The 12,834-nt window shown below is 42.0% G+C and overlaps 1 protein-coding gene across 1 annotated transcript in view; it reads left to right on the top strand.

The window, feature by feature from the left end:
• Positions 1-1,186: 1,186 nt before the first annotated feature.
• The window catches only part of dok4 (docking protein 4), a 94,536-nt gene continuing 82,888 nt past the window's right edge, over positions 1,187-12,834 (top strand). The window contains exon 1 of the mRNA XM_028579245.1: positions 1,187-1,512. The gene's annotated coding sequence lies outside the window, so the exon portion shown is untranslated. The remainder of the gene's footprint in view (positions 1,513-12,834) is intronic.

Here is a 12,834-nt window from a genome sequence, read left to right as displayed (position 1 = left end):
TTTTACTCTTCTTTATTCTACAACCCTTAACCCTTCAAGGAGGTATATGACATGTAAAAAAAAATTAAATACTGTATATAAAAAAGGAAATAGAAATAAATTCAGTGGAAGGCAACACTGTCCGATAAAGGGCAAATAATAATAATAATAATAATAATACATTTTATTTAAAGGCGCCTTTCTCGGCACTCAAGGATACCGTACAGGGATACATAAGACATTTAAAAACCAGCCAAAAATATAAATAAGTCAATAAAGGTGAGGTTAAGGTTGTACAACCTCAGCCAGATGCCTGTCAACCCCACAGTGATGACAAGACTACAGGAAGTAAGTATGACAGCACACAAGCTACAAAGTCTGGCACAGTGGTTTTACACTTTTGTTCCGATTAAAGAAACAGTTCATTTTAGCTGTTATTGGCTGGGGGGTTACACACCCACGTGGTGCCCAAAGACTCTTAAAGCACTGAATATAAAACCATCAATGTGCTTCAGATGTTTGTGGGATGGTTGAACAGCATCTGAAACCACCACTGTAACCTTCAAAAAACTACACTCTCTCAAAAACTCACAATCTATCTGAGAATCACGCCCACTTCGCGCAGTGATTGCCCAGGTGTGCGAAGGTGCGCCAGAAAAGCCCACAGAGAACTATTTGCGCACAGTAGCAAAATTGGCGGTTAATAATTAGCCTACATTTATTTATTTTTCATTTTATTGGTTTATTTGATAGGGACCGTGCATATTCATGAACATTGCTGTACAAAAAAACACCATGTAAATATGCCAGAATTAGTAAAAAAATAACCAATAAATAAATAAATAACCTGCTGTAGGCAGGTGACATAGGACTAACATAGAGACAGCCAGCAGTCATACAGCACTGGATCATTCACTGTAAATTAAAAGGTACATAATGGTGACATATACGTTGCCAAAAATAATAAAATATATACAAACATGAGAGGCAGAAACTGTAGCTTTAATGAATTGTGGTAACAGTCCTTTTTTCACAAACTATATTAGCGGTGGACCAAATTGCCATAAGAAGATGTTGAGCTGCTTTTTCCTGAGTATTACGGTAGGAGGCGGGCCATGTTAGAGCGTGGCTGCTCGGCTGGGCGTGTTTAGTCTTTGTGTATACGGCACGGCTCAACGTCGCAGAGACGGACACATAGCCTCTACGTACAGGGGCAGAGAGAGGGGCGGCGTATGGTGTATGGTGTATGGTGAGCCCCAAAACAAACCGTCCGTGTGTCAACACTGCCGGCGTCTCCCCCTGCGGTCCGGTTGGATTTACGGTTGCGTCTGCTGCAGCTGAAGGAGGTAGACTATAGAGCTGGTAGAGCCACTGCAGGCAGCAGGAAGGTCAGGAGCGGAGGATTGAGCCAGCGGAGGCAGGCAGGCAGAGAGGCACAGGAACCCCGTTCACCGAGCACCGGGACCCCGCCCGCTCGGCCGCAGCATTCCACCGCAACGCTGGAGCTCACCGACGGTCACAGCTGTCATCCAGGTAACATGCATGGAGGGCTGTAGTATAGAGTTTGGGGTGACTCTGTGGTTGGTCCTCTGCGATGCCCCGTGTAATTCCATTATACTGCTATATAGACCTGCGACTTTACTCCACCTTTATTTTGTCCATTCGCAGCACTATGTTACTGTGATAGTCATCAAAGTTTGTGGAATTATACAGACGCTTTTATGCTCTAAGCGCTCTTCTGCTTCTTCTGACTATAAGTTTCTATAAATGATAACAATTGGCATGCTTTTACCACTCAATTATAGTCTATTTTATTAATTAAAAAAAACAACTAAATATTGTATAATTTATTTCTCTGACAATCAGTTAGTTGTTTAAATATTTTTGAAACAAGTAATTGCCACTGGCACCAGCTTCCCAGCTTCATACATGTTTGATGGTTGATTATGGATATTTCTGAATTCAAAATATTTCTAAGAATCAGAATACCTTTTAGGTTCTGAACTCAAGTCGGTGAAAACAAACATGCTATTTCCTATCTTTTCACAGACCAAACAATTCATTGATTAATGGGGAAAAATAGTTTGCCGACTAAACGACAATAGTGAAAGTGGGCCAATCTTAGTTGCAGCCAAAAAACATAAAATAATCTGGCTTTTTCTCAACAGCAGGCTCCATCACGAGGCAATTATTTTCTTTCCTGTACTTCCAACCATGACGCAGACTCATTTTAGAGATGCAGTTAGTGTCTATCAAGTTGACAGTATCCAAAGTCAGTCAAAAGTTGTTGCATTTTCATTCAAACTCCGTGCCTGTTAGTGGTACACTGATACTTGTAATGACTAGCCTATAGGTCAAGTTCAGGTAGTGACCTCCTTCCCATCAACTTAATTGTCTCCGGGGAAAATGATGCTGTAGCAACGACCCCCTGTGGTTCTCATCCCTCCCTAGGCAAAAGGCAGCCGGAGTCTGTTTGTTTGGTTGTCACCGAACAAATTCATCATTAGTTTGGTTTTTCCGTAGTACTAGTAGTAGAATAGTGAGTTTATTGCAACATGGTCACACGTATTTGGCATTTTCTGTCACATTATGGTCACTTAAACCCCCTGAAAAGCACATTTTGAGTAATGTTTTCTCAAGGGTATTCTCCCTGGCTGATTATGGAGCCCCTGTTTTAGTGCTGTTATCTCAGAAGTCATAAAGCCATACTGCTAATATTCTGGTAAGTGAGTTTGATAAAGCTGGGGAGGATAGGAGGGTTGCGGGGTAGGGAGTTGAGGGCATCCAGGGTGGAGGATTATGTCATTAAGAGTGTTTGTTTGTGTGTGTGTGTGTGTGTGTGTGTGTGTGTCTACCTCGAGCTATAACCTCTGTTGCCTGCTTTGGCTATGTCTTATCAATGATAGAAATGCACACACAGGCACACACACAAACACACACACACACACACACACAGAGGCACACATACACACAGGCACAAACATTTCTACTACTAAGCATACCTCCTGCTAATGGATCAGTTATATTTTATCGTGTGTGTGTGTGTGCAATCTATAGCACTGATGATGCACGCACACAGACACATGCTCATGGTGAAGCTGTCTACTTTGTATGCATACAAAATTTTCACAGTGTATACTAAATGATGTGCATGCTCTTACGTTATTTGCATTCTGGTGTGTGTGTGTGTGTGTGTGTGTGTGTGTGTGTGTGTGTGTGTGTGTGTGTGTGTGTGTGTGTGTGTGCGATCGCATGTGTGCATGTGTGCGTGTGTGCGTGTGTGTGTGTGTGTGTGTATGTGGCTCAGTCTCCGGGTGAATGAGGAGAGAGGGGAATACAGTGGGGACATGGAGGGAGGGAGAAGGAGGAGATGGGGGATGGAAGGTAAAGGAATAAGGGATAGTGAGAAGGAGGTTGAGAGGAGAATGAGAAAAGGATGGGGGGGGAGGAGGAGACTTCTCTCCAGTGTTTTTCTTGCTCTAATTTGCGTTGACAGCTGCTCCATTGGCTCAGGCTCTGAACCAGCCTTTACGTTGTTTTGGAGGGAGAGAGAGACACTAAGTATCCTTCACTGTCTCTCTAACGTGGCTTAATTGGTGAAGCTAAAGTAGCTACAGTCAGACTGGTGCAGGTCTGTAGTTTCACTACAGACGTTCTGTAGCCGTCTCTCGTCTTGCTAATTGTCCAATACCTCTGCTTTGTATTATAAACCAACCAGAAACATAGATTGTTTTCTGTGAGAGTAATTAGGACAGCAAGGGTTCATTATATTCAGAAAACAAAAAGATACGTATCAGTTTTAATTGTGAAAATATTAAGGCTGTTGATCGATTTCAAATATATTTGATCACGATTGATCGCATGATTTTCTATACTCAGGATTCATTGCAAATTAATCTAAATTTTTTTTTTTTTTTATCAGTTCTAAATGTACTTGTATTTTTCAAGTTCTTAATTCTCAAGTGGTATTTGAGACTCGAGGTACTCCAGTGGTAACTCAGTTCACATCGACGGTACATTAAAATAACTTAAGTCTTGTGGAGAGAACCATCTGGAGGGGCTTTGAAACTCAAAGCCAAAAAATGAGTGGCGTTGAAAGGAATTTACGTTAACTTGTTAAAAAAAAATATGAGTATCAATATCCTTAAAAATCTCCAAATCTACACACTTTTTTAAAACGAGCAGCGTGATTTGAAATAGTAGTAAGCTAGCTTTTCTGAGTATCTTGTGTCTTCCAAGTGTTGTGTAGTGTGGTGTTTGTGTTGCTTAAAGGTCCCATGGCATGAACATTTCACTTGATGAGGTTATTTAACAATCAATATGAGTTCCCCCAGCCTGCCTATGGTCCCCCAGTGGCTAGAAATGGTGATAGGTGTAAACCAAACCCTTGGTATCCTGCTCCGCCTTTGAGAAAATGAAAGCTCAGATGGGCTGATCTGGAATCTTCTCCTTATGAGGTCATAAGGGGAAAGGTTACCTCCCCTTTCTCTGCTTTCCCCACCCAGAGAATTTGGCCCACCCATGAGAAAGAGAGAGAGAGAGACATCATGGCTTTCAAACAAGCGACGCATGGCAGTTGGTCTAGGCCACACCCCCACCCTCCACCTTGCCCCCCCTCTCTCCTCCTCAATAGCATTAAAAGCTACAGACACAGAAGTGGCACATACTAAGGAAAGCTCATTGTGGGACTGGCTCTAGTGGCTGTAATTTTGCACCAAGGCTGAATTTCGGGAAAGAGACTTAAGATACAGTATTAGGGGACCACTAAGGTCTATATAAAAGCATCCAAAAAGCAGCATGTAATAGGACCTTTAACTTCTGTCAGGAAGTAGTTTGTAGCATTGCTAGCTACAGTTTGCTAGTGGCTTCTATTAACACTGGAAATTACGGATTTTTTTTTTTCTCAACCAATTTCTAAAGATTTTACGTCTTCAATAGGAACCAATGGGCATGGGGCGGAGAGCCACAGACAGGATGGGGAAATTGGATAGTATTGAGAGATTGACTTTAACACATTGTTGGTTTTTGACTTTTCATGGGATTCGTTCACAATAAGAAATAAAATGGACAGCATCAGACTTATCATTTAAAGCATTGGAAGTGGAAATGAAATCTTAAAAACTGACAGGCTCCCCTAAAACAAAAAAAACAGTCTAGCTCTTTGGAGGTTTAAGTAATCTGTTAACTAGGACTGTTCCAAACGATTATTTTTTAAACGATTAATCTAGCGATTATTTTTTCGATTAGTCGACTAATCTAACGATAAATTTTTCGATTAATCTAACGATTCATTTTTCAATTAGCGATTATTTTCCCATTGCTCAATTATTAACAATTTACACATTCCAATTCCAATTCCAATAAAGTTCAAATCTCTATTTATTAAAACTGTTTAACACTGCACTGTTCAAGTAAAATGAATTTTTAGTGTAACCTGAAGCCAGATACAAAAATAAAAACGAAGAAAAAAAGAAGTTGTACAGTTTTTTTTGTCTCGTTCCAGTGATTGGCACATCTGGGTGATGGCGTCGGATATGCGTTAGCATGTTGGATGTATTTCCACTCACATACTCAACAACTGCTGAACAACGCCGACACACAGTCCTCGTCTTATCCACCACTCTCTCGCCTGTAGCCTACTACTGGAACTGACCCGAAGACCAAAGTTTTTGAGGCGGGGATGGAATGAGACGAGAAGTCATGACACGGGAGGCTCCAGATTGCAGTCACACAAAGTTTTCCCAAACTTGCGATCTTAAAGAGGCTGGCACGGAACTCTTGTCCTTTCGTGCTGCTACCTCTCACTCACTCACTGGACCGTCGACCTGACAAGAAACTGCACGTAGGCGGTAGAGCTCGGCTAGCTTCAGAGCTAAGGCGGGGCTACAGTTTAGGTGTCCCTAGAACCCGCGTATCTAACAGTAGTTCCACATTACATTAGTTCCGCATTACATTAATTAATTTGCACGCAAGTTTTATTTATTTATTTTATTTAGTGACGCGTCAACGCAAATTATTTTTGCCGATGCATTTACATAATCGATGTCGACGAATCGTCCCAGCCCTACTGTTAACCAATGCATGATCAGAGCATGGCACTAAAATAATATAATATAATAATGACGCGCCAGATAGGTTGTTAACACAGAACCATCTGAGAAGCTGTCATTGGAAAGTGTTTGGAAAAGGGCAGGTACTTAAAAAAAAATACCTGACAGGTGATTGGATGAAACATCTGTCTATCACGTCCACCATTGTTGTTTCAAGGCTCTGACACACCAGCCCCACGGCCGATCGTCGGCAGAAAAGGCAGCCGGACTGATCAGTCGGCTCCCAGAGGGTCAAAAAAAGTGCCTCGGAACACACCGACTTGAGCGTACGTTCTGCGCGTGCGCGAGACGTAATACGTCTCCGTAACAGCGGGCGGCGCTAATCTGTATTGTCGGCCAAAAAATGAAAACCAGAAATGACGGAACATCTCTCTAGTCCTAGTAAACACCGAGCACGCTGTCGTCAGTCATTGTTTTCATCAGAGAGTGGTGATAGTAGTCAGGAAGGATCGTTGTTGTCACTCGCTGAACAGAAGAAAACACGATGGCTAGTAATAAGAAGATACTGGCGTTGTCAGCTCCAGTTTTCTTGTGCACTGATTCGCTAGTCAAGGGCTAGCACACCACCAATCAGATTGGTCCTTGAGTCCGACTGGTGCCCACTGGCCGATTCAACAAATCAAATTGGCAAAAATGAACGCCGACTGACGACAGCACGGAACACAACGAACAGACTTGAGTCACTGACCCCTGTCCGACGGCCGATAAAAAGGGTTGGTGTGTCAGCGCCTTTTTAAAAGGAACAGTCGCGGCCGTCACACACCTAAACCACGCCAGTAGCTGCTCCCCAGACGTCGATTGGTTCAGTCCGCTGCTGTTTGGACACAAACCCATTTACTTGAAGCCTGATAAGATGGATTATGGTGTGACATGTGATCCCGCAATTCTTGTGTGAGCTCGTCATTTCACAAAAATCCCGCTGTTGTGCAAGCTAAGCAAAATAACCCCTGTGTCCAGATTTGTGTTCTCAGTCACCTGCCTGTGATGATACATTACGAGTGTGTTTGTCTTGTCCTCCACACTATTATTTCAGCTTATTACAGCTCGCGGCCTGTTTTTACATGCCGACAAAGTGACAATTAGGCTTTAGACAGAGCTCTGGTTTATGATGTTAGCCAGGCTTGTGTTCACACGCACACAGATTTGTGCACATACACACGTTTGGCATAGGCTTTAGTCTAACTAAAGCTGTATGTTTTCGACGATATGGTTGCGTCGTCTGTATCAGCATCTACTGTATTGGGCTGTTCTCCAGCCCGTGGCTGTGCTCCCACTCTTTCTTCAGTGAGAAGTCATATGAGGATCTGTGGTGACTGTGTACATTTGCACATATGCAGGTTTTGGCACCGGGGGAGCAACACGGGACCAGATGGATGAAAAGAGGTCGAGTGTAAACGATGAGGATAGATGGATGAGGAGAGAGCAGCAGGCGAGGGAATGGTAGAATATTGTGATAGATAGCTCAGGGACAGAAGATAGTATGTCATCATGTAGCACCCTGTGGGCGTCATACGTCAGCTGTCACAGCAGTACGTGCACCGTCCGTCCACCCTCCCAAATGCCGCACTGGACAATTCGCTCAAAATTCGAGAAATTGATTTGTGCTCAGTGGGGTGAAATAAAACTTCATCTTCAGAGCAAATTACTTTTGAAAATAAATTCCAAACTCTCAACTTAAACTGAAGTCCTGATGTCAGATGACTCCTATTAGGTGCCCCATACAGATGAGAAACGTGACAGGGTTGGTCAATAACACTGAAGTCTATATCACAAATTGGCACAAAAAATTCAATAAAGATAAATGTAGATATAAGTTGTTTTTTTAATCATCAGTCATTTTCATGCTTTCTCCTGTGTGATTTCCTTGTCCTGATTGATACTAGGGATTTGGCTATCAGCCAAATTGGTTAAAATTGAAAGAGGAATTTAAATTCCAGTATATAATATATAAAGTACATAAACATAGAATTGAATTAAAATAGATCAGTCCAATTGTCACTGATACCCGATCCAGCTGTTTGAGTCAGTATTGGCCTGATATCAGTAAGGGATCGGTGCATCCCTAATTTATACAGCATTACAGATTCTGCTCAGGTCGTGTTCTTCCACTCTGTAAATGTAGCGTGTGTTTGTGGGCACCTCTCCCTGACTGCTTGTTTTCATTTTATTTCCTCATCAAGTTAACAAGCTCAGCAACTTAATTAAATGAATGAGTTGGTGGTTTTGTGTGAATGGATCATAATCAGTACAGGCAGCTTCAAGTGCTGTGTATGTGTGTGTGTGTGTGTGTGTGTGTGTGTGTGTGTGTGTGTGTGTGTGTGTGTGTGTGTGTGTGTGTGTGTGTGTGTGTGTGTGTGTGTGTGTGTCTGGGGACTGGAGCTGGAGCAAAGGATTGTGGGTGCTGTCTGGTTCTGGTTGACTGGCCGAGAGAGAGAGAGAGAGAGAGAGAGAGAGAGAGAGAGAGAGAGAGAGAGAGAGAGAGAGAGAGAGAGAGAGAGAGAGAGAGAGAGAGAGAGAGAGAGAGAGAGAGAGAGAGAGCCTGTAATTAGTGCTCAAGGCCAACCGACTGCCACATTCCACATCTGTAAATGACAGAGTGCAGGCTGGACTCTGTCTGTCTGTCTCTCTGTCTGTCTGTCTGTCTGTCTGTCTGTCTCTCAGTCTCTCACAGTTTGGTCAGACCAGTTGTTTCCACATCATGGCGTTTAAACCCCCAGAGGAGCAAGGAGATGAAGGCGGTCCTTATCGTCCTCCTCCTCCTGTGCCTTTATACTCGCTCGTCCCCCCCTCTCCTCCTTCTGTTACTCCATTCAGGCTTTTCTTATCTTATACTAGGTGACCATTCTGCCGGTGTTTGTGCTTCAGCAGATCACTAGTATCTTCTTGATGCTACAATATTCTTAAAGCCAGTTGATTTAATGTGCTCAGTTTTGCACAGTTAGCTAGTTACTATAGTGTTACAATACTCCATCTCCTAAGCATCCATGAGCAGGCAGTGTTTTATTTGATTGGTAATTCCTCTTCTAGTTCTTAATGTAACTGTGCAGGTAAAAATAATTTTGGGTGGGTCGTGATGATGTCTACTTTGTGCATAATGTATCCTTGTTGCATTTAGTGTTGCTTAAAATATGACCGATGCGTTTTTTTGACTGTAGCTGAAGTTATACCTTAACTTTGAGGGATTCCTGGCATAATGTGCTTCTGCTTCTGGGACAGAACATTTTTTCAGGAAAAATATTAATCATAATCAGAGGTGGGAAAAGTACTAAAATATTGTACTCAAGTAGAAGTACCAATACTTTGATGAAATATTACTCAAGTACAAGTGAAATGACCTATCTGAGTAAAAGTAATAAGTAGTTCATTTAAAAAACCTGTAAAATGGGGTGGGGGGGATCTCTCCCATGTAGTGAAAATAGGACAAGGGGACATAAATCCAAAACTATTTAGTTTTTAATTAAAGAAAAATCTATACAAATGTATAAACATCTATACAAATGTATAAACATGTAATAACAACACAACACATGTCACACATGACATTAGATGTATGTGAATTAATTTAGCCAGTGTCCTACATACGTTGACCTACGGGTTGCTAGTGCTAGACAAAAATTAGCAATGCCAGGAAACATGTTTAGCTAATTGGCAGTTTGCTATTAGTCATGAAAACTTAGTTGAAGTAGGGCTGGGCGATACGGAATAAATCAAATATCACTATGTTTTTGACCAAATACCTCGTTATCGATACCGCAACGATATTGTAGTGTTGACTATTGGTGCTTTCACAAAATATTTACACAATGAGATTTTGAATTTATAATCATCAGTAATGTGGATATAATGACTAAGTGGGTAAAGGCTTATACAACAGTTAAAACAGTCTGGTAAGTTCAGAAAATGAAATCACTTTACTGTAATGCAGCCTTTAAAACCAGGAATAGACAACACTTATGTCATATTACGATATCCAAAATCTAAGACAATATCTAGTCTCATATATCGATATAATATCGATATATTGCCCAGCTCTAGTTTGAAGTACCAATGAACAAATACTTACCAAAACATGCTTCCGCAGATTAGATGTGGAGTTATTGAATGCTGCCAGTTCAGTCACCATTCGCAGGCACATCTGGCATTGCATGATGATACTATGGACCTTTTTCACAGCAGACATTTTGACTTGTCATAGTAGGAAAAGCACAGCTGAAATTGATAACCTTAACGATGGCTCAATTCCATAAAGTGTCCCAGTAAGCTATTTCAGTGAGTCAGCATGCACAATACCAGGACCTCTCCTAAATGGAATGCAGTCATCAGTAATGGCTTTGAATGCACCTGTGCTTTTCCTACTGTGACGTGTCAACATGTCTGCCGTGAAAAAAGGTCTATTGTAAAACACTGCAGCGGTAACATTAACGTGTCAACCTCAGCTGAGTACGGAGGAATGTCTTTGCCTTCCCTACCGTTTATTATGTTAAATGTCTCCTGTAGAAATAATTCAGAATAATCGGACACAAAATATAATTAATGGACTGTCCATTCCTCCTCTTGTGCAAAGCTGAAGTGAGGAGCAACTTAAGTTTTTTTCTTTTTTTTTTCTTCTTCCGTAATCGGATATAGGATAGAAGACAGCCATGAGGATAACTAAACAATGATTATTGTTTTCATTATATTTCATATCACACTGTCTGTTCTCCTGGAACTTTTACCAGCCAAAAGTTAACTAAATAAAAAATGCGGTGATGCGGTTATCATCATAGCCCTGTGGGTGTGTGTGTGTGTGTTTTATGGTCTGATGATTTGCTATAGAGCTTTACTCCCAGGTCTCTCCCTCCTCAGTGTGATGGATAGCATAGCGCTTGCCGGCTGTCCCCTGCGTTAGACTGTCTATATGTGACACTCTCCATAGAGGAATCAGTCAATACCAAATAATTCTTTTTTATATAACAAGGCAAGAGAGCACCAATCTGACCGTAGGCTCTGTAACAACACTACTATCTTTACAAACTCATGTTAAATGCACATAAATGGAAAATGAAGTTCCAAATATGCCATGCTAAGGGGTCAAGGAGGTTAGAGAAGATGGAGAAGAGTTTTTTTGGGGTTGGAGGAGGAGGACTGAATTTTGGTCTGACAGAAAGAGCTATTGGCTGCAGAAATAGAGGCAGTGAAGGATGGGGGAAGAGACTGATAGGTAAGCAGGTCGTCAGGGTGTTTTGATTTCCTTTCCGCTGCCCGTATAGTTGGTCTCCCAGCACGCACTGAGTCAGACAACCACGGAGCTGGGGAGGGCTCGCCGTGAAGTAAGAAGACAGAGAGAGTCTAGAGAGGAGGCTAGAGTACCGAGGAGAGCATCTGTGGCAGAGTTGGGATGCACGAGATCAACACAACGCATTTAAAAATTGAAAACATTACACCTCATAAGGTATTGTGTTTCGTAACACAAATAAGTGCTGGGTCCGGATTGACTTGCCGTTCGGACCTTGGTCCGGACTTTGAGAAGCCCTGGTCTAAAAAAATCCAACGTTTAGCTACACGGTGTATAGTAGAGGGCAGTAATAAAAAGAGATTATGGTAGAAGTAGGGCTGCCACCTCTTAGTCGATTAGTCGACTAATCGGTCGTTTTGGTCTTAGTCGACTAAGATTTCTTTAGTCATTAGTCATTTTTTATGCTTATTCATGCTTAATTACTTATTTCCAAGAAACTTCTGAGCACATTTATGGTAAACACAAGATTTATAGTGGTGCTTTTGCAGGATTAATTGTGGAGAAACTCAGTTTTACTGATGGTTAATTAACTACATTTATATTGTGCTTTTCTAGTCTTAACCACCTCTCAAAGTGCACAGCTCTGTCAATTAATTCAACTAATCGATTAGTCGACAAAATCGTATAAGTGTTAGTCGACTAAGAATTTCTTTAGTCGAGGACAGCCCTAGGTAGAAGCCAACATACCGATGCAACACAGCGTCTATCCTCATCAGCTGTGTGTCTTTGTGTGGGTGTGTATAGACACTCGTGTGTGTGGACACCATGCCCAGCTGAATTATCTTTGTTCCGTACTGCCTTTCCTACCCTAAAGTCCTGTCAGTACTGTGTGATGGCCTGTCACACTTAGACAGTTCGTTTGAGTGGTAGGGAGGTGGGCCGCGTGTTTGCGTGTATGTGATCCCTGGCCTTTATCTCGGGAATCCTTTCCCCCTCCTGTGTGTTTGTGGTCTAAGGCTTAAAAAGTACGTATCTGAAACAGTTCTCCTGATATAAATCTGCTTTCGTGAGTCTGGGTGTGAAGCAAGTTGTTAGTTCTTACATTACCATGATGGGGAATCACATGCAGAGACGTTCTAGCATAATAGGCCTGTTATATTCCCGCAGCCGTGATGTCGATGAGCTGCGTGATAAAGCAGCTGCTGCTGCCTGTGTGTCTGAGTTTCTGTTGCAGCATGACCACAGATAAGGAGTGGAATTTAAAGGAACGTTCAGACGTTTGGGGAAATATGCTTGTTTTGGCTTTTTCTCCGCGAGCCAGATGAGAAGATTAGTAACCGTTACGTCAGATGTGAGACACGTTTGTGTCATATCATTAACCCCACCCTCGAACCTTCAAATATATTCCAATGTTTCTGTCCGAAGCTTTGAAGCCCCAAAAACGGTATTCAGGACAGCCCTAGATATTTGTCATCATTGCCGCCTTGGGACTCCTGTTTGTAGACACTCATTATCTCATGACATGGTGCT

This window comes from Perca flavescens, chromosome 1 (genome assembly GCF_004354835.1).
Source record: "Perca flavescens isolate YP-PL-M2 chromosome 1, PFLA_1.0, whole genome shotgun sequence".
Lineage (NCBI taxonomy): Eukaryota > Metazoa > Chordata > Actinopteri > Perciformes > Percidae > Perca > Perca flavescens.
The sequence above is the reverse complement of the archived record's forward strand: the minus strand, read 5'-3'. Positions and strand labels throughout refer to the sequence as shown.